This window comes from Pinus tabuliformis, chromosome J (genome assembly GCF_031772625.1).
Source record: "Pinus tabuliformis cultivar Carrire ecotype Pingquan chromosome J, CPIR1, whole genome shotgun sequence".
NCBI classification, from domain to species: domain Eukaryota; kingdom Viridiplantae; phylum Streptophyta; class Pinopsida; order Pinales; family Pinaceae; genus Pinus; species Pinus tabuliformis.
Genome location: NC_142295.1, coordinates 23,769,795 through 23,793,819, shown reverse-complemented (window position 1 = coordinate 23,793,819; position 24,025 = coordinate 23,769,795).

Below are 24,025 nucleotides of genomic sequence, written 5' to 3'. Positions count from 1 at the left end.
AAATATAGGGAAAAGGACATCCATGTGTTAAGGAAGAAGCTCAATATGCCAGCCTTGAAACATGTACAAACTCCAAACCTGAAGGAACTGATAAAAGAAAAATAGTAATTGCTTTCACTAATTATTGAGTTGAACAAAAATTTATAAAATCTAGAACTCTAGATTGAAAGTTTACTAAAAGAGAAGGAAGAGCACGGGTGTATAATAATCAAATCAAAAGCAACAATAATAGAAGGTGATCCTTAATAAAAATTAACAGAGGCAATGTCATCACTCAGTTTAAAGGATCAAGAAATTGAAAATTTTAAGAAATTAGTTCAATATAAAGATCATGCATTGATAGAGGCCAATGAAGAATTGAAAAACAAAAGCAATATTCTTACAGATGAAGTTAAGAAAAAGGTTTCCCTAAATATTCAAATTGACTGGTATAAGAAAAAATAATTGGCACATAAACATTAATATAAATACAAAGAATATTGTGGAAAGGCATTGTCAATTTTGTTTTAGTTCAATGGGATTCATTTAAGTAATTGGTTGAGAAACAAATTTGTTAAAAATTGCACAAAACATAGTAGAACAAGTCCAACAGGAATTAGGAAATAATCCATCAGTTACAAACAGAGTGATTAGATTTCTTAACGCCAAAAGTTAGGAGCAACTCAAAGTAATAGGGGTCCATGATAGAATAGAATGTGTAATGAAAACCAATCAAATTATCATTAAAATAAATTTTATATAGAAAGTGTAGGAAAAATGCATATTGTTTCAAAAGGAAATTGATTCATTAAACACTAAGTTTAATCCTTTAAGAGGAATGGGTATGCTTTCCTGCTAGGATTCAGGTGGAAAATTAAAAACTCTAGATGGATATAAAGAAACATTAATAAAATATGGTACAAATGCTAGTAAATTCTCGGATATGTCAAGAGCTTTGAAGGGTGAACATATTGTTGAAAATTTAACCAATGACTTTAATATTCACTAGCAAGTGAGATTACTTTTTCCTACTGAGTCAACTCATCAAAAGTATATTGATCTAGACTCAACTTATAGGAAAATGATATCGTGTAGCTATCCAACTGGGTCAAACAAGGAACACATAACTAATCTTATTCCATGAATTTCTCAAGCACTTCAACATAATCCTAAAAAGGGAACAAATGTAGGTTAGAGATGAGACCATGAAGAAATGTTCTATTTTTATCTATCAAATCCTATATTTTGATTTTTTAATATCCATTTTGAATATTTTCATTAAATTTATGTAATTTTTCTTTTGAAAAATATTCCATGAATTTTTATTCAAAAACAACATGAAAATTCATCAATTTATGACAAAGAAATTGGTAACATAAAAACTTAGAATAAATAATGTTATTACTCTGGAAAATTGAAAATAAAATTACGACAATCAAAATGCAAGACAAACACAACAAATCTCATCTTTATTATATACTAAAATTACATGCCCATACAAATAGTTGATGTATTGCTGAGATATAAACCTCCAAATTGCTGCAAACTAGATTCAATCTCGAAATAATCTGCTGCAACAATTGTTCTGACCTCCTAAATTTAAACTACAACTAATATTACAGCTCAAATCAAGGGTCTAGATGATTTTCACTCCAATAGATAGATCTGATCCAAATCTACTCTCCAAATATGTTTTTGGAGCTCTGTGAGATTTCTGGATGAAATATCCTCAATAGTGGGTTGGTTTTTCGTCTAATTTAGAAGGAAACCCAACAATTTTCATCCTCTAGCTTACTGAAGATGAGAACCTTGCTCCCAAACCTCTTCAATAAGATCTCCTTTCTTCTAGAAGTATTTTATTTTGATTATTTTAATGTTATTCTAGAAGCTCCCCCCTTGACTTCATCTAAGTGACTTTTAATTTAATTTAATTTTACTTAAGTCACTTTTTGCATTTTCCCTTCAATTAATCATGGTCCCCTTATTTTATTTAATTAAGTGACTGATTAAAGTCACTTTTAATCCTAGAAAATGATAAATCATCCACCATACTTTCTTTGGCTGCTAGAAGTCACTTCTCATCATCCCATTATGTAGATATTCTCATTCTGTTTCTAATGAGCTATTACACTAAGGCACTCCATTAAATATTCCTACCAGAATGCCACCTTAAACATAATTAATTAAGTTAGGCTCAATAATAACCCCATTTTATGGGAATTATCAAAATTCAACAGAACAAAAAGAAAGCTATGTGGAACTAACCCTGATAATGGAATATGCCAAGCGAACACTATCAGATCCCATAAAACTCTTCCAAAACCCTCTGGGTCCACTAAAATAACAAAATATTGCTCTCATAACGAAGCTATCACCAACCCTGGAAATCCATCCTAGCAACATCATAAGGGAAACTAAAAATGGGGATATTACAAATTTTGTGATAGCATATTGTTTTGAAAGTTTATATAAATGATAGAAAGCCACTCGAATTAAGGTTAGATTTTGGGCATAAAAATACTTGTTATCCATTTTGAAGCTTTCTACCTTTAGATAAGTTTAATCCAAGGATTCTTATTTCAGTTTATGGCAAATTGTTCACTACGTTGTAATTTTCATAATATTTTCTTTTGAGAAAATTAAAATTGGTGGAAAATAGGAGAGGTTAAGTTGAGAATCAACTTCTCTTATTTCCCCTGGTGATGTTATGTTTTATACTGATAATTTAATACATACAAATTGTTTGTGGTATTCCTCTGATTAATAGATTATTGTCTTGATTCCATACAATCAATATTTAGGTTTTTTTAGCTATATAATGTTATTATATACACTTTCCTATATTATAAGATAGATTGTGTATTCAGATTGAATATATATGTTTTCTGATATTTCATATAGTCTTATGTTATCACTTTCAATGATTTGTAACTATTAGATTTGAAAAAAATCCCTTTGATTGAACTTATACAAGGTAGGGATTTCTTCTTTAAAGCAAAGAATGTAAACCTTGAGCAAACATATTTTTATAAACTCTCTCATCTTGATGCTTTGACATAGTTTCCTAGCCATAAACTATTTTCAAAGGACAACAAAGTCTAAAATAAAAATTATGTGAGGTGAAGGAATGAAGTTATGCTAATTTGTTTTTGTTTTGTATGTTACAATCACATTTCAATTGGTTGTAAATTCCTAAGAGGTTGGCTCTATTAAGCATGGGACGTGACACTTGGCCCTATCTCATATTAGCATATATATACATGACACCATAAGTAATATCACCCTCCAAAGGTGCCTAATCTGTTGTATCTCCAAGTTTGTTAGGGTTGCCACAAATCCTAATGACATGGGCATAAATCCATCATAAGGTGCAAAACAGGGTTCACCGTTCTACAAGAAATATTCACTCTAACTTCACATTGCCAAGTGGACATCCTAAACTTGTTTTCCATTTCACTCATTTTCATTGATGTGGAGGGAAGCCACCTCTTGTGGAAAATTAACAACCCCATTATCATTAGGTTTTCTAATAAAATGGGGACCCCTCTGTTACACAGTAATTTGTCATTGTCCTCATCTCAGTCCCTCTGCTGTGTCATGTGTCAAATAAACATGTTCATATCTTCCCACTTATGCCAGAAGATTAAGCAAATGCTCTCTAATGCTGAAGATTGACCCTTTTTGACTAAGTTCCTGCATTATCGCTAGTAAACCCTTAAAATTCGCGACGATTCCCTGTCATGCACTGTATCATCGCGACGTCGTCGCTAGTCCCCAGTTCATGACCTGCGATGATCCAGATTTGGTGAATTAGTTCAAACAGTTAGCCTTCTGGATGTTTCTAGAGCTAGTTGTTGGGTCAGTTTGGGTCACCTTTCTGCCTCTGGGATGGTGGTTCCGCCTCTTGTGCAACCTCTCTTAAGGATAAGCTCCCTCTCCCTCATTTCATGGAGGCTCCTCCTCCTATAAAACCACTCACCATTGCTATGATCAGCTAGTTACTAGTTCTTTTGGTTGGGCAGTGTTGCTAGTGCTTTTGAGTTTGATAGATGGCTTTGGTGTGAGTGTGACAAGTGTGGGATTGCTTATAGTTTGTAAGAGGTTATGGAGTGCCCTTAACTTTGTATTAAAGCTTATGAGTGAGAGAGAGATATTGTTTAGTTGGGAGACCTATCCTTGGGAATGAATGTTTGAAGAAACATATTGGTTGGACCCTCTAAGAAGGCTTGCGACGTCAAGATTTGGTTGTAAGCTTTGCTCTTGATTCATTATTAATACAATCAATGATGATTCCCTATGTCTTGTATATAATTTACTTCATAGTTCATGATTTCTTGACTTTATGAGTAAATAGATCATTGTTGTTCTCGGTTATGTGCTCTGTCGTTGTCTTGTGGTGTTTCAGGTTGATTGCTCATTAAGGAGAAGGAAACGGAAGCTGGAGCAGCACAACAGAACTTCATCAACCACCGGTTTGAGGTAGGCCTCCAACGATGACTATTTAAGGGAATCAATTGTTGTTTTGTCTTTGTTGTGACTAGACCCACTCTAGGGCTAGAGGGGTTGCCTCTGTCTGCAGAAGGAACACTTTCCTACTTCATAAGTTGGCAACTCCACTGGGGAGTGCTTTGTATGTTTTTTTCTCTTGTTTGCTTTTGTTTGGTTTTTATTTGGTGTATTTTGAATTTTGGGGTTAAACCATCAGTCTTTTGGGTTACCTGGGTCAATCTGGGAAATCCCTTTACTGTCTGGAAGGATAGTCTGGTCTTTGTTTGGGAGTTTTTTATTCATTTTAATTATTTTTAAGATCGTCGTTGAAGATAGCCTAATAGTGATGATGATGTCACGAATGTTCTAGCTTTGTACCTATGACTATTTGGCTTTCGTCTCGGGTTTCTATTTTAATTCCCATGACGACTCTTGAAATCGGACCATCGCTGAAAACATGTGTACTTTAGCGACTAGTCTCTAGTTGCCAGTGTAACACCAGTGACTAGTCTCTAGTTGTCAGTGTAACACCTGCGATGATTCCTGTAAATTTGTTTTTACAACTTTACCTCACGAATCCATCAATCTTGTTTATCCCCTACTGTTTCTTGTCTCTCCTTAGCTTGTTTTGATTTCTTTTGGTTAAGGTACTGTCTTGTCGATTTCATTTTAGTGAATCTTGTGTTTTTAGACCCCGTGACCTAGCTCTCTTAAGCGTTTCAAATCGTTTGCTTGGGTTGCTTGTTTATCCAAGGTTCATCCGCAACCATCTTATTGATTTTTGTGAGGCTTTTTCGTTGCTTGTTTTCTTGCTGGTTGACTTTTAGTGTCGATTATTAAACCAATTTTTTATGTTGATTCGATTTCTTCACTACCAAGCATAGATCACAATTGTTTGGATCAATCAGTTCACACTTGCTTGTTTGTCTCTTTAAATTCAAAACAAAAAAAAAAATTAAGGGATTGCATTCATTTGATATATGAAATTGAACGTATATGTGCATTTCAAATTTTCATGTTTGAGAAATTGAAAATAGAACTCTAAATCTTTCATTAGTAGTATCGATGCATCATGAGATTAGTGTATTGATGCATTGTGCCTCTTAGTGATTGCATTTTCTAGTCTTGGTTGCCTTGTGCTAGGAATGATCTCTCTACCTTTCTGTAAGTAGGTGTTCATCGAAGTGAAAGATGCTTTACTCATTCTAGCTACATCCTAGGTTTTGATATACATATGGTAAGGCCTGGAAATTGAAACATAATTCAAGATCAACTCTAAAATGAACTGAATGAACTTAATACCACATTGGAAAATAATGCACATTATTTAGAAGTCTAGGCTATAGATGTGCTCTGGCGTCGTGTTGTGCTCTACAACAACCCCCCATTTCATATCATTTCTATTCAAAAAACTATAATATGAAATGGGTCCCTTTTTATTTTAATTGGTATCAACATTGTATTATTCAAAAAGGTCCGAAAACAAAATGAAAACATTATAAAACCTTTTTGATAAACCAATTATGTGGTCTTATAATATAAATGATTAATCTTTTATCATTGCGATAAAGCGATCACAAGATCGCATATCGCAATGACAAAGGAGGCATACTTTAAAGGCCCATTGGTTTTCTCCGTTGCGACAACACGCAATAGGTTATCGGATATCGGCAATGACAAGATAGCATAACAAAAACCCTTTTACTCCCAATGTGATGCGATAAAGTTCCTTTCGCTCCGATGCGATGCGATAAACTTCCTTTCGCTCTGATGCGATGCGATATCGCTATCGGCGATCGGCGATATACCATGCATGCTTTTTAAAGCGCCCCAGTTAATACTCCCGATGCGATGCAATATTGCTATCGGCGATCGGGGATTCCAAAAGGAACCAATATAATGATTTAAGTTTTCCCTCGACGCCCGATTGCGATAAAGCCAAAAGCACAAACTTCAAGAATTGTTAAAGCGGGGTTATTACGATTAATTCGTATTAAAGGCCTTATCTTTCAAATAGTGATTCACCTGCGCTCAACCGCCAAAACATCCAAGGCACGCTTTAACAAATCATTCGGCCGATAAACGATATGATGGGCATTTAAAGGATTGGCAGGTTTTAACGGCCATTTAATGAAATAGTAAGTTTAAAAAAATCTTTTCACATATTGTATCCACGGCCACCTTAAGTTAATCCCTCATCGTGCATTGATCAATATATCTCGCTCGTATTTGGTTTTCACTACCAATTCTCTGTGTTACGCTTATTTTCACTCCTGTGCAAAATTCTTCCGAAGCAGAAAATTCAAGTAGAATGGGGAAGAAGTCTAAGAAAACTGCAATCGCTTCCACTGCGCCAGCCACAGGACAAGCCGTCGTTGATCCAGCAAATGAAAAGAAAGGATTGATATCTGATACTACATGTTCAGGTCTCGGCAAAACTACTTGGCAAAGTACCTATAATTTGATTGAGGCCGAAGAACCTGAGGTGACAACAGTAAAAGCCACGGCAGATGTGACTCGGAAATCTGATGGTACTTTAAAGGACTTAGCCGACTCCTTCCTTCATCGGATAGCATCTCGGGAACAAATTCTCCCATATACGGATGTAGTGAGGTGGGTAATTGAGGAAATCCCAATCACAAACAGAACGTTCTGCACCAGAGATGGGAGAATCTTCGGTTCATTTCAGGCCAATGATTTGAGGCAAATGTATCATTTGCCTGTGCCAGAGAAGAAGTACAACAAGGCATTTTTGGAGAAATTCCGAAAAGAGAACGAAATGGAATCCGAACCCATCCGGGATTGGAGACAAAATCCGGCAAAACACAAGCATGAATCTTCCGGTAAGTACTCTGTTGATTCCCTATGTTCTCCTTATTGTTATGCTGGGATAATGATGTGTAGATTGTGGGGGTTGCACAATTCCGCTAATTTCACTATAGAAATGGTTCCCTTGATGGAAGCGGCGTGTAACAGTGAAATAATGGATTGGGCAACTATACTGTCAGATAAGCTAGCAACAGCTGTTCTTGATTTTAGAAACAAGACCCGCATTACTGAAAGGTTAATTCCCCCATTCTACTACAGTGCTTATATACTAGACACCCTGTGTTTTAATTCTGAATTTCCCGTGCTCGGCTGGAGGTGGACTTCACAAGACCCCATGCCTATTCACATATACCATCAGAAATTGTGGAAAACTTCCTATAAGCACCATTTATACCAAGTCTGCAATGGCTTTATGTTACCCATTCATTACTCTATTTTTGATAAACCTGCTCCCAAGATTTCCTACCAAGCAGGGATTGATTTGACATCAATAGGAAGATGGTTCTGGGAGGAAAAGTTTACTTATATAAGAATTTTCGGTAGCCAAGCCGAACCTCATGTCTTTCCTTTGTACATACCTGATAAACTGCTGGCGAGGGAAATAGCCTATCAGATTATCTCTGAAGGAGTTACACATACTCTAAAGAAAAATAAGAAGCAGGTCTGGCCCTCTTTTCCTTTGAGATGTGGTGTCTACACGTTGCATGATTTCAAACATGCAGAGAAAGAAGCTACAAATATAAAATCATTAACTCTATCAACTCTCCCTAATAGGCGATTTGATCGCAAAAAAATCTCCTATAATGCACTTGAACAGGCCAAATTGACAAAGTTTGATCATAAAGAAGATATGTTCGATGACCTGTTCTCGTCAGCTGAGTCAATATTTCAGGTTAAATCACTAGCCAGAATGAAATATCAGGATGACGCTCGAAGTGGAGCCAATGCTTGTGATATGTCAGCTCAGGTTTAAAGGCAAACAACCTACATGATGATTCATGCCGCCGACTGCCAGATCGCTGTGAAGGAGATATTCGAGATCAATTGATACCAATTAAGTAGGATTTCAGTTTCATAGATAGTTAGCTTAATTAAGTATTTATAGACCCTTTCATTGTTTTGGAAAGGGTCGTAAAGTTTTGTACTTGACTTAAAGACTGAAGTTGCACTACTGTACTTCAGCCATATTCTTTTATAAAACTGGACCAGTTATTCTAATTTTGACAAGGAAGCTTTTATGCAAATGTGCACTACTGTCTTTGTTTGAAAGTATTTCTGCGTTGGAAGAAGAATCTCAAATAGTGATTGATATTGGGAGTGACTAGCAGCTCATATGGTACTATTATCTATGTCTGAATTCATTCTTTTCATATGAATTGTTATTTGATCGCCTTTGCTATTATCGAATATATGTATGTGTTTTAACAACATTTCTTTATTCCCTCCACTATTGGATGTTTATGGGATGCTTTTCTTTTGATCATATATGTATCGATGATATATAAGTGTAGCAATATTGTGCTAATCACTTTGTTTAACTATTTAAGCAAAGTAATCCTTGAATGAATAAAAGTCCATGTTTATTAAATGGAGTCATCTATATGCCTGTTAATAAGCATAGATCATCAAGCGCTACACTTCAAAGTACAAATAGTTCCCGGGATTAGTAGTAGTTCTTTTATTTCGCCGATAGATTAAGTTATTCGCCTATCATTAAATTAGACAATCAATCATTCATTCACCCCTTTTATTCATTACTAGGAAACTGGTCCCATTATCCCCAGTCAGAGCCACCATTCCAAACGGAAAAGGAGTTGTATTAAGGTCCGGACCGGGTGGTTATCCCCCAATGTTGATACAACGATTTTCGAGGCATCAACATTTTTGGTGCTAGAAGGAGGGCCATCAACTATGAATGGCAAGCAAACCCAAATCTGCAGGCCATTCTAAGAGTAATTCTCCCTCCGCATCACCTCGTACTTCTCAATTGCATGCTGGTTCTCCAGTATCCAAACAAGAAGAAGAGGAATCAGCTACCACTGCTCAAACCCATCATACTCCAGAACAATTAAGTCTTGAATCCCCTGAAGTCCAGTCTCTTATCCACAAACTTCAGAGCTTCTCGATTTCACCACAGAAATCTGAGGTATCTCAAAGCAGTGAGACTTCGCAGTTCAATTTACCTCACCCTCTCACCAGACTTCAGAGTGGAAAACTCGGTATTGAACCTACTGAGTTCCCTTTACCTAAAAGGAAAAGGGAAAAGAAGAATACTGAAGGATCTGACAGTGAAACATTTTCATCCACATCCTCCATCTCATCTTCCCCAGTGCGAAGTAAACCATCCACTCCCTCATTACATATTGTTGTTCACCAGGGATTAGGAACTTCAACATCCCAACCTGTTCACTCCTCAACATCAATTCCTTCCTAGACATCTGGAATTTCAACAGTAGTATCTTCCACTACTGGTGTGACAATGGCTGATCCATGGACCAGGCCTGGTGTGGTCAACATGCCTGCACCATTGCATGCATTACCTGATGCTCCTGAAAAATGGTTACCCAAGTTTAATCCAGATGATGGAACCCAAGCTGAGGAACATATCAATAACTTCATGTTAGAAGTTAATTTGAAGGGAGTAACAGAGCAAGATGTTGTCGTTAGGCTTTTCCCTTATACGTTGCAAGGATCAGCAGGATCCTGGTATTTTTCCCTGCCTTCTGGTTCCATTACCAGTTGGAACACTTGCCAAGAACAGTTTCTCACTAAGTATGGTGATGATAGGTCTTTAGCTACATTAATAAATGACCTCTCCAATCTTAGAATAGAGCATAGGGAACCAATTAAAGAATTTAATGCGCGATTCAATAAACTCTTGAATAAAATCCCAACGGCCTCCAAACCAAGTGAGCAAATCAGAAGCGAGTGGTATATAACTGCCCTACCTGCCAATATAGCTATTTTTGTAGATAGGGCTGGAAAACCAACTTTAGCTGAAAACATGAAAGAAGCACTTGCTGTGGAGAAACGTATTAATGCTCTAGAAAAGAAAGCTGCTCTTGAAGATAGAAAAACCAAAAAAGTTTATTTTAAAGATGATTCAAAGAAGAAAACCTCAAAAGATCCATATGACATGGAGGGTTTGCAAAAGGTCCTCAAGACTATGTCAAATGAAATGGTTGAAATTAAAAAACAGGTAGCTGAAACCTCAACCAAGAGGCCCTTTAAGAATTACAAGAAAACCGAATCAAAACCACCAAATGTCATATCTAATGCAGATTCAGATCAAGAAGAAGAAGAAGAAGAAACAATCTCACCAACTGATGATGAAGAGGAAGTTGTTGAATGTCATGGAATGTGGGATTTCATACTGCCTAACTCCGATACAGATAATGAAGAAGAAGCATTTCCTGTCACTACTAGGAGTAAAAGTACCTCCGAACCTGTTCAGGCAACTTCAAAGAAAAGGAGTGCAGGTGCTGCTACAACAAAGGAAAAAGTATCTACAAAGAAGCCACCTGCAGCAGTTCCTCAAAACCAACCTTCAACCTCAAATACTCCTTCAACATCTAAAACTTTGGTAGTATCCGATTCAATGGATTACAATATTGTTGATGATATGAAGAAAACTAAGGCAAACATTACCATGTTTGAACTTAGCAAATTAAAACATCAGCAGAAATTGCTTCTCAAAGAATTGAATGTTGTTCCTTCTTCACCTCTTCCCAGTGCTAAAGCTGCAAATGATTCAGGACAACCACCTCCTGGTATGGTTGAAGCTACTGATGCAGTTCTGATTGGAGATAGATCAAATTCTCATACTCCACCTTTCCTTTTGACCTATGAGATCTACAACAGAAACCTACACAACTGTTTGATTGACTCAGGGGCATCATCTAATATAATGCCAGCTTCAGTTTGTTCCAAACTGAACATTGAACCCCAAAAGTCTTCGATTCACATTGTGCAGTTAGATAGAACCAAGGTCCAGGTTTTAGGAGAGATTAACTCTGTAACTATCAGGTTATCAGCTGATCCACGGGTAGTTCAAAGAATTGATATCCTAATAGCCGATATACCTGAATTTTATGGTTTAATTTTGAGTAGGGATTGGTCTGAAAAGCTCCATGGGTATATTTCTACCAATTGGTCTCATATGTGGTTACCCTACAAGGGTAAGCCAAATCAAATAAGAATCGATCGGGAAAAACACATGACCCATACAGTTACGGAATTTGAACAAGAAAACCAACCAATAGCATTCAATAACAACATTTTGGGGAATTATTCATCAGAGTCATTCTTTGGCAACTTCGCTGCCCAACCATCTCCTTTCTCAGTAAATCATTCTACATCTCAGATAAAAAATTATTCACAAACAGATAAGTCAAGATGTTTTAATGATACTGGGGAAACTGTAAATAAAATTTTTAATAATTCTTTATTTTGGTCTTTATATTTTGATGGCTCTAAGTCTAGCGAGGGCTCAGGAGCAAGATGTATTTTGGTTAGCCCACAAGGAGAAAAAACAATGCTGTCCTTTAGGCTAGAGTTTGAATGCACGAACAATACAGCTGAGTATGAAGCCTTAGTCCAAGGACTGTATAAAGCAATCGGCCTTAAAGTGCAATATTTAAAAGTATTCGGCGATTCTGAAATTATTGTCAAACAGGTGAGAAATACAATTCATTGTCTTTCAAATCACCTCAAGCATTATCAGTCACTAGTACAAGAACTCACCTCGCACTTTTCCGCATTCAATATTTCCTCTATCCCAAGGTCTCAAAATTTGGCAGCCGACCTCCTAGAAAATGTTGCTTCCAAGCTCCTACCTTCCGAAGACTATAGCCCAGATAGATTTTCAGTAGAATTACTTTTTAGGCCATCAATTCCTGACAATGTCACTAATTTGAGAGTATTCAACCACGATGAAGACATTTTGCAGTTCTTAACTTCCGAAAAGTCCTATGATGATCAAATCATTGAGGAAAACGAGCATGACCTTCAAATGAGAGGTAAACCCGAGGAGAATTCAATCCCAAAGCCTGTGGTGAAACTTGAGGATCTTTATGATATTAAAGATAGGTTTAAACCTGTGACCAATACAAAGCTCCAAAGTTCTACCTTAAGGTTTGAATTGATAAACCTTGGCACTGAACAAACTCCTCAAAAAATTAATTTAGGACTAGGACTTTCCTTGGAAGAAAAGGAAGCATTCATTAGAATGTTAAGGAAAAATAAACAGATTTTTGCTTGGAAATATGATGATTTAAAGACATATGATACATCCATTATCCAGCATACCATCCCAATGCTTCCCGAACAGAAACCAATTCAGCAGATTTTGAGGAAAATACATCCGAACTTAGAGAGTCAAATAAAATCTGAACTCAATAAACTCTTGAAAGCAAAGATTATTTTTCCCATTCGGCACTCAAACTGGGTCTCCAATATGGTGCCAATCATAAAGAAAAATGGCGACATCAGGATTTGTATAGATTTCAGAAATTTGAACAAGGCAAGCCTAAAAGATAATTTCCCATTACCTACTATGGAGCAGATACTCCAATCAGTGGCAGGCTCTGAGTTAATGTCCTTTCTAGATGGTTTTTCAGGATATAACCAAGTTTTGGTTCATCCTAATGACCAACTCAAAACCACATTCAGAACAAAATGGGGAACATATGCGTATCAGAAAATGCCTTTCGGACTTATTAATGCAGGAGCCACGTTCCAAAGAGCGATGGATATAGCTTTTAAAGGGTTGATTAACAAAACAGTAGTCGTCTACTTAGACGATATTACTGTATTTTCTAAAGAGAAATCCAATCATTTGCATGACTTAAATCAAATCTTTCAATGCTGCAAAAGGTACGGTATTTCACTTAACCCTAAAAAATCCTTCTTCGCTCTTGACCAAGGAAAGCTCTTAGGCTTTATCGTTTCTAAAGATGGCATTTATATTGATCCCGACATGATCAAAGAAATCTATGAAATCCCTTTCCCTCATAATAAAAAATCCATGCAGTCATTTTTAGGCCAAATCAATTTTGTCAAAAGATTCGTTCCAGACTTTTCTCAAATCATTTTGCCACTTCAAACTATGATTAAGAAAAATTCAGTCTTTAAGTGGGGATCAGCAGAAAAGGAAGTGTTTGAATTAATCAAACAATTAGTAATTAATGCCCCCACCTTGAATACCCCTAATTTTTATAATCATTTCACATTGTATACTATCGCACCCGATTTATCTTATGCAGCAGTACTCACACAGATTAACGATCACAATTCGGAAGCACCCATTTCGTTCTATAGTTCAAATCTTCAAGGTGCTGAATTGAATTACTCCAAAGTAGAAAAACAAGCCTTTGTTGTATATAAAGCTGTCAAACATTACAGACCCTTCCTTTTGAAAGCCCATAAAAAAGTTATAGTTCCTTTCCCTGCAGTAAGGCAACTATTAATCCAAAGAGAACTAGGTGAAAAAAGGGCAAACTGGGTTACAACACTTCAAGAATATGATTTAGAAATTAAACCAGCAAAGATTGTTAGAGGCCAAGGTTTTTGCAGGTTATTGGCAGGAGCATCCAACATTCCAGAATCAGGTGATACAAATCAAACCGAAGAAATCAACCAGATAAGTATTACTGATTCTGAATCACAATATGCTGACTTAATCTTTTATTTGAAAAATGGATATGCACCTCCTAACCTGTCTTACAAGAACAAAAGGGCCATTAGATTGAAAGCAAAAAATTTCACAATTATTGATGATGTGCTTTTTAGGCAAAATTATGATTCAATCTTATTAAGATGCCTAGAAAAACCTAAAGCACAAAAGTTCTTGCAGGAATTACATGATGGACCAGCAGGAGGACATTTTGGAGCTGATACAACAGCACACAAAATCATTCATGCTGGATATTATTGGCCCACTCTGTTTAGAGACGCTTATGAATATGTAAGGAAATGCCGAAATTGTGAAACTTCTAGTGGAAGACAAAGAAAATCAGCTTTCCCTTTGCAACCAGTCAACATTGAACAACCATTTGAGCAATGGGGATTGGAAATCATTGGAGAAATTACTCCACATTCTTCCAAACAGCATAAGTATATCCTTACTGCTACTGATTATTTTACTATGTGGGTTGAAGCAATTCCTTTGAAGACAACAAATTCTGAGGCAATCATTGAATTCATAGATCAATTTATCATTACCAGGTATGTAACAGTCCAAAAATAAATATCTAATTAACTGTCCTAATTAGCATTAAATTTAAATCAGAGTGGCACTCACCTGTGGTAGAAGTAGGCTTACCGCAACAAGGTTTTGGGGACGACTCTCCACCCAACCCTAGGCTCAATTGTGCAATGTCTTGCTACAACTGGCCACCCCCGAGCCCTCAATCAACATACTACTGCCAGTGACTCCTAGGTCTTAGTATACCATTCTCCCAAGAGAATGAAAGACAAAATCTCGGAAAGATGGAATGCAAGAATGCCTCTCATCTTCTTCACCATCTATTAAATAGAACAACATTGGAAGGGGAACCACATGCACACACTCCATGTGTCTACATGCAACTTTCTTTTGATTTTTAGCTTTCTTGTTTTATTTCTTTACTTTTCTTTTGATTTTTAGCTTTTCTTGTTTTATTTCCTTCTTTTTGATAGTTTTCTTGTTTTCTTGTTTTTATTTTTATTTATTCTTATTTAGAGTTTTAGTATGGTTATTACTATTTTTTATTTGCATTATTTTTATTTATTTTCTTTGTATATTTTTAATATCATTTATTATTTAACATTTATGATTTATTATTTTTATTATTTATTATTAAGTGATTTATTTATTATTATTTATTATTTCTATTATTAATTATTAATTATTAATTATTTTTATTATTTATTTTTATTATTTATTATTAAGGGGAGGGATACTACAGTTTGGTGTCCCAAATGCTCTTGTTTTTTATAATGCATCTTACTTTTGAGGCAATGCTATGTTTGATTTCGCTATTAAAAGAGGATTTAAATTAAAATATTCTACTAATTACTATCCCCAGGGTAATGGTTTAGCAGAATCTACAAATAAAAATCTGATTAAAATTATTAAGTGAACAATCGAACAGGATCATAAAAAATGGCACAAATCCTTAATATTTGCACTATGGGCTGATAGGATAACACAGAAAGCTTCCATAGGTTCTTCTCCGTTCAACCTTGTGTATGGAAAAGAAGCAGTGTTACCAACAAATCTTGTCCTTCCTTCTCTAACCCTAGTTTAGTTTATTGAGGAAAGACCTTCTTCTTCTATTCAACTTAGACATGACCAAATTTTAAAATTAGAAGAGGAAAGAGAAAAAGCCAAGGTTATTCATGCAAAACATCAGCAAATCATCAAGTCATCCTTTGATTCAGTCTCATCTCGTTCAAAACAATTTCAAGTCGGTGATTTAGTTCTGAAATGGGACAAAGCCCATGAGGACAAGGGAAAACACACCAAGTTCCAGAAGATGTGGCTTGGGCCATTTCAGATCTGTGAGAAGATTTCAGATCTATGAGAAGATAGGCCATTCGACCTTCATATTACAAGATTTATCAGGGTTGAGAGATTCTCTCCCTGTTAATGGCCTTATCTTAAAGATATTCTTTAATTGAGGAGGTAACCCCTTCTCCTTTTTAGTTTAATAGAATTTTGTAGTTTGTAGGACCATTAGAAAATAAAGTTGTAAGGTATCTTCCATTGACCTTTTCTGTACTTAAAAGTTGCTCAACAGAAGTAGTGATGATATTTACTTTTAAAATAATAGAAGTCTTAGACAAAAGGGATAATTTCTAGGAAACTAGGTATAATTGCATTCCAAAACCACACTTCAATTTTTGTGAACCCTTCTCAAAGTTTAGAAGTATTGTAAATCATTTTATGTTTTCAGATTGGTCACAAAAAGGTTATCAATATCAAAACAAAAACTAATCCAACTTCAGCATCTTTAACTCTTACCTTGTCATCCATTTACTCTTAAGGAGAAAATTGTCCATCCCATTCACCAAAGTTTATGGTTACTCAGAGTGTAATTCTAAAATATTTGATATTAAAGATAAGAGGTCTTATTACAAGCCTGCTTACCATGTTCATAGGGAAATAGTTTAACCGACATTACCAATACTGCATACCAAAACAGGGTAATGGCTTAGAATTATAAGACAAGGGGTCTCATCACGAGCCAGCTTGTTCGGTTAGATTACTACCAGTGAATGGCATTGTCACTCAGCTGGCCACCAAACCAGGACAATGGCTTTTTATCTTACAAAACAACAAAAAAGTAGGAAAGAAATGCAAAATGTGAAAAGCATGTTTTGAATTCATTCTGTTAATCATACTCTGAAATGAATGGGACAATGGACAATAACATGGTTAAAAGGGTATCCCTGTCGAAACTATGAATGTTTGCTGGCAGCAGGGGCTCTACCTATGACAAAGGAGTCAATTCTAAAAGCTGATTTGGAAAGGTTTTCTGTTTTATCATTATAAACCAATAAAGGCCAATTTAAAACTTAGAATGTATCTAATTTTAAACAAGAGAGGAAATTAGCAAAGATAGATTCATTTTATTTAGAATGCATATATCTCTAGTTATATTAGAATTTTCCCCTTTAATGAGAACTCTATTTTGAAAAAGTTTAAGTATTTCCATACTTTTCAGAGATAACTGTTTCTTCCAGCGAATCACCAATTGTTGTGCTCTACAACAACCCCCCATTTCATATCATTTCTATTCAAAAAACTATAATATGAAATGGGTCCCTTTTTATTTTAATTGGTATCAACATTGTATTATTCAAAAAGGTCCAAAAACAAAATGAAAACATTATAAAACCTTTTTGATAAACCAATTATGTGGTCTTATAATATAAATGATTAATCTTTTATCATTGCGATAAAGCGATCACAAGATCGCATATCGCAATGACAAAGGAGGCATACTTTAAAGGCCCATTGCTTTTCTCCGGCGCGACAACACGCAATAGGCTATCGGATATCGGCAATGATAAGATAGCATAACAAAAGCCCTTTTACTCCCGATGCGATGCGATAAAGTTCCTTTCGCTCCGATGCGATGCGATATCGCTATCGGCGATCGGCGATATACCATGCATGCTTTTTAAAGCGCCCCAGTTAATACTCCCGATGCGATGCGATATCGCTATCGGCGATCGGGGATTCCAAAAGGAACCAATATAATGATTTAAGTTTTCCCCTGACGCCCGATTGCAATAAAGCCAAAAGCACAAACTTCAAGAATTGTTAAAGCGGGGTTATTACGATTAATTTGTATTAAAGGCCTTATCTTTCAAACAGTGATTCACCTGCGCTCAACCGCCAAAACATCCAAGGCACGCTTTAACAAATCATTCGACCGATAAACAACACGATGGGAATTTAAAGGATTGGCAGGTTTTAACGGCCATTTAATGAAATAGTAAGTTTAAAAAAATCTTTTCACAGATTGTATCCACGGCCACCTTAAGTTAATCCTTCATCGTGCATTGATCAATATATCTCGCTCGTATTTGGTTTTCACTACCAATTCTCTGTGTTACGCTTATTTTCACTCCTGTGCAGAATTCTTCCGAAGCAGAAAATTCAAGCAGAATGGGGAAGAAGTCTAAGAAAACTGCAATCGCTTCCACTGCGCCAGCCACAGGACAAGCCGTCGCTGATCCAGCAAATAAAAAGAAAGGATTGATATCTGATACTACATGTTCAGGTCTCGGAAAAACTACTTGGCAAAGTACCTATAATTTGATTGAGGCCGAAGAACCTGAGGTGACAACAGTACAAGCCACGGCAGATGCGACTCGGAAATCTGATGGTACTTTAAAGGACTTAGCCGACTCCTTCCTTCATCGGATAGCAGCTCGGGAACAAATTCTCCCATATACGGATGTAGTGAGGTGGGCAATTGAGGAAATCCCAATCACAGACAGAACTTTCTGCACCAGAGATGGGAGAATCTTCGGTTCATTTCAGGCCAATGATTTGAGGCAAATGTATCATTTGCCTGTGCCAGAGAAGAAGTACAACAAGGCATTTTTGGAGAAATTCCGAAAAGAGAACGAAATTGAATCCGAACCCATCCGGGATTGGAGACAAAATCCGGCAAAACACAAGCATGAATCTTCTGGTAAGTACTCTGTTGATTCCCTATGTTCTCCTTATTGTTATGCTGGGATAATGATGTGTAGATTGTGGGGTTCCGCTAATTTCACTATAGAAATGGTTCCCTTGATGGAAGCGGCGTGTAACAGTGAAATAATGGATTGGGCAACTATACTGTCAGATAAGCTAGCAACAGCTGTTCTTGATTTTAGAAACAAGACCCGCGTTACTGAAAGGTTAATTCCCCCATTCTACTACAGTGCTTATATACTAGACACCCTGTGTTTTAATTCTGAATTTCCCGTGCTCGGCTGGAGGTGGACTTCACAAGACCCCATGCCTATTCACATATACCATCAGAAATTATGGAAAACTTCCTATAAGCACCATTTATACCAAGTTTGCAATGGCTTTATGTTACCCATTCATTACTCTATTTTTGATAAACCTGCTCCCAAGATTTCCTACCAAGCAGGGATTGATTTGACATCAATAGGAAGATGGTTCGGGGAGGAAAAGTTTACTTATATAAGAATTTTCGGTAGCCAAGCCGAACCTCATGTCCTTCCTTTGTACATACCTGATAAACTGCTGGCGAGGGAAATAGCCTATCAGATTATCTCTGAAGGAGTTACACAAACTCTAAAGAAAAATAAGAAGCAGGTCTGGCCCTCTTTTCCTTTGAGATGTGGTGTCTACACGTTGCATGATTTCAAACATGCAGAGAAAGAAGCTACAAAGATAAAATCATTAACTCTAGCAACTCTCCCTAATAGGCGATTTGATCCCAACAAAGTCGCCTATAATGCACTTGAACAGGCCAAATTGACAAAGTTTGATCATAAAGAAGATATGTTCGATGACCTGTTCTCCTCAGCCGAGTCAATATTTCAGGTTAAATCACTAGCCAGAATGAAATATCAGGATGACGCCCGAAATGGAGCCAATTCTTGCGATATGTCAGCTCAGGTTTAAAGGCAAACAGCCTACATGATGATTCATGTCGCCGACTGCCAGATCGCTGTGAAGGAGATATTCGAGATCAATTGATACCAATTAAGTAGGATTTCAGTTTCATAGATAGTTAGCTTAATTAAGTATTTATAGACCCTTTCATTGTTTTGGAAAGGGTCGTAAAGTTTTGTACTTGACTTAAAGACTGAAGTTGCACTACTGTACTTCAGCCATATTCTTTTATAAAACTGGACCAGTTATTCTAATTTTGACAAGGAAGCTTTTATGCAAATGTGCACTACCGTCTTTGTTTGAAAGTATTTCTGCGTTGGAAGAAGAATCTCAAATAACGATTGATATTGGGAGTGACTAGCAGCTCATATGGTACTATTATCTATGTCTGAATTCATTCTTTTCATATGAATTTTTATTTGATCGCCTTTGCTATTATCGAATATATGTATGTGTTTTAACAGCATTTCTTTATTCCCTCCACTATTGGATGTTTATGGGATGCTTTTCTTTTGATCATATATGTATCGATGATATATAAGTGTAGCAATATTGCGCTAATCACTTTGTTTAACTATTTAAGCAAAGTAATCCTTGAATGAATAAAAGTCCATGTTTATTAAATGGAGTCATCTATATGCCTGTTAATAAGCATAGATCATCAAGCGCTACACTTCAAAGTACAAATAGGTCCCGGGATTAGTAGTAGTTCTTTTATTTCTCCGATAGATTAAGTTATTCGCCTATCATTAGATTAGACAATCAATCATTCATTCACCCCTTTTATTCATTACTGGGAAACTGGTCCCATTATCCCCAGTCGGAGCCACCATTCCAAACGGAAAAGGAGCTGTATTAAGGTCCGGACCGGGTGGTTATCCCCCAATGTTGATACAACGATTTTCGGGGCATCAACACATCGTTAAACCTAGTCACTATTGCTTTCACTTAAGGTTGGGTGATTCCTCCTTCTGTGACTCAATAACTGCTAGTACGAACTTGCGCTCCCAGTATCGTTGAGTATATGTTGGGAGACCCCACTAGGTTATCATCCTATATCCTTAGGAAGCTGTGTCTGCTGCCTTGCAAACCGTAACGTACTAAACACAGCATTCGGGAAGATTGACTGCCATACAGAAAGTCCTTGGTTTCCATATGATCGCCAAGGTGTATATGTAGTTTTATGGGTTGTTTGGTAAACCTTTTGCCTAGTTCTCCAGAGTAGTCACTTTCATTCCTTTTCGGACTCCTTAAAAGAAAAGGTCCATCTGAGCACTTGTCCTTTCAGGCTCATTAAACCTCAAGAGAGATAGAGTCACCTTCTCGTCATTTTCTCAACTCTTGAAACATGAAAAGGTCAAGTTTTGTTCCTGCGTCATAAAATTTACTGCCCATGAAATATTCCTGGTTACAGTTAAGTTTTCCATTTTTCGGCTTGCTCCTGATGACAACATCCTCCTGATTCTACTGGCCAAGGTCTTCCCTCAGATGGAAATCCTGCTCTGTTTCCTCCATTTGGAAATGTTGGTGCTCCATATATGGCAACATTGTCTTTGCCTGGGTTAACCATCGATTTGCCCGTGTGGTTGTTTTCAACCTCGGTGGTCCCGAGCATCATGACCCCTATTCCACCATCTTCTTCGTTTGAATCACGACACGGTGTTTCCAAGGCTAAGCCTACGCCTTCTTCCCCTATTTCTTCGCCTTCCTCTCCTCCTTCGCCTGGTGAAAGTTCCACATCTAGTAACCAGGAGACTAAGAAGAAGAAGAAGAAGACGAAGAAGAAGAAGAAGTCCAATCAGCACGAGACCACTCGTGCAACTATTTCTTCGAGTACATCTCAGGTCGAAACACCTCCTGCTCCTCCGCGAAAGGTTAAGTTTCCTTGTAAATTGTGCAAGGGTGACCATCTTCTTTGTGATTGTCCTGGCATCCGTAGGATCTTAGAAGTATGGTCTCACAATATAGCTCGTCCCTCATCATCCTCTAAAGCTCATGACAATGCTACCCTATCAACTGGTAGTGGTAAGAAGAAAAGGAAGATTTGATTCCCTTGTAGACTGTGTGAAGGCAACCATCCCCTTCACCTTTGTCCGTCCATGGATAAAGCTTTCATCGTTTTGGAGAGTCTTACAGCTCCTTCACCTAAACTTCCCTTTGGTTATCAGAGGCTCTCTTCAAATCCTCTCTCCATTGACAAAGAGATTGACTTAGATTCCTCTCTTGTCCATCCTTCTCTTCCTAAACCTGGCTGTCCTCAGCCTGTTCCTGACCAACCATTGGTCGGAAAGAGTGTCGACTTGGATTCACCACCTGTTGATCACTCTGTTTCGGAAGAGCATCATGATTACACTGCTCATGTTCTTCTCATCTCGTCAGATTCTCTTGAGTCTAAGAACGACCCTCCTATCCCAGCTGATTCAGAGAGTCCTTCTTTGGTTCCTGTTGAGCATGGGGGAAATCATATGATACCCCCACCAAGTAGTTCATTCGTTTCGTTCGACTGGAATCATTTGACTGCTTTCCACCTTCCATCCTATGTGCCTTTCCAGATTACAGTGCCTGCCTATGATAAGGCAGTACCTGGCACTGTCTTGGATGAGAGTGTGTCGGTTAGCCTCATGCCTTCTACTACTTTGCAAGCTTTGGGCTCCCCACAGCTTGTGCCTATTACTCAGAATTTGTTAGAATTTGATGGAGGAACCAGTCAACCTTTAAGGATCCTTCCGAAGTTCCCTATTACTTTGGGAGGCAAAACCATCTATATAGACGTAATGGTTGTCCAAGGTGCTTTAGAGTTCAGTCTTCTCCTTGGCCATGACTATATTTATGCCATTGGGGCTCTTGTTTCTTCACTTTTCTATGTGGTTTGTGTTCCTCACCATGGAAGAATGGTGACTATAGATCAATTGTAATTCTTTAGTCACCCGATGCCTCCTGTACAACCATCATCCCCTATCGGAGTAGTACCTTCCTTGCCATAGGTCAATTATGTGGCTACCCATTCTGTCTCTACCTCTGCTGATGATCATGCAGATGGTCTCGTACATCATGTTCTAGGGACATTGGAACCTGATCCGTCATTGGTGTCTAATGACATGTGTTCCTCCCAGAGCGTGATTCTTCCATCCAGTGAATATCTCTTGGGAGTCATGTTTGCATATGACCCATGAACGGGATCTGAGGAGAGTTATTTTCTTGTGTCAACCTCGTTAAAAGATGAAACGAGGAGGCTCGAGGATAGTGTTGATCTTGTGTCGACCACGTTAAAAGATGAAACAAGGGGTGTGGAGCATAGTTCCTTGTCTTGTGTCAAGCTTGTTAAAAAACGAAATAAGGAGTCACAAGCATAGTTCCCAATCTTGTGTCAAGCTCATTAAAAAATGAATCAAGGAGTTCTGAGGATAGTTCTGATCTTGTGTCGACCTTGTTAAAAAATGAAGCAAGGGCCCGAGGATGGTTTGTTCTCATCTCAACCTCGTTAAAAAAATGAAATGAGGAGTCTTGAGGAAATTTTTTGGTCTTGTGTCAACCTCGTTAAAAAATGAAACAAGGGTTATGAGTAGTTCTTTTACTGTGTCAACCTCACTAAAAAATGAAACAACTCCCTTTTCCGAATCGAGTCTTTGCTTAAGATCTCGTAAAATCCGAGTCGTGTCTTTCCAAGATCTTGAAAGTGAACCTTAATTCCATCCACCTAGTTGAATGCAATGAAGCTTGGGGGGCATGTACCTCGATTTGTGTCATTATGCTGGGGGCATGCGAACTTATAACAAGCATAGTTTTTCGTTTCAAGCTTGTGTAAAAATGAAACCGAATCCAAGCAAAGTTCTCCATGGTTCAAGCTTGTGTAAAAATGAACCCATACCCGATTTACATCTCGTGATTTCCATTTTTATCCGCTAAATTCTGCTATATGACCCTTGGTTTTTTCATTCCATCACCACCATCTCTTTGGCCGATCATATGCTTTCACTTGGTTATTTTTCCTTTCCTGAGGAACCACAGCGATGAGTGGTTTTATTAGCCAGCCTCTTGACCATTACATGTTTTGAGCAGTTCCACCATTGTCCGAACCAGTTGTTACCCTTTATACCACTTGTTCCTCTAAGGCGAGTCTCCTTTAAGCTCTTTTCTGACTCGTAAAAGATGAAAAGATTGCTGAGTATTTTTCCCTTTTGACTCGTTAAAGAGAATAAAAGTGGAGGTCTTCTTTCAGCTCTTTTTTTACCGTTTAAAGACGAAAAGATTGCTGAGTTTTCCTTTTTCTCTCGTTAAATGGAATAAAAAGGCGGTCCACTTTCAACTCTTTTCCGATCGTATAAATGTGAAAAGATTTCTGGACTTTTGTCGTTTCAAGTTCGATATTGGTTATGAAACGTGTTGGCATTATGACACAGGTTTGGCACTATGACACAGGTGTTGTCCTTGATGGCAACTCACTCAGATGACAGATCACAGTTCAGGCTCTCAGAATGAAGGAAAAAGAGATATACAAAGGTTCCACTGAAGAAAGTCGCGTATACACGCGGGATCGCCGATCAAAAGTCGCATATGTGTATGCACACACTTTCATGCACGGAAAAGCACGTACATGTG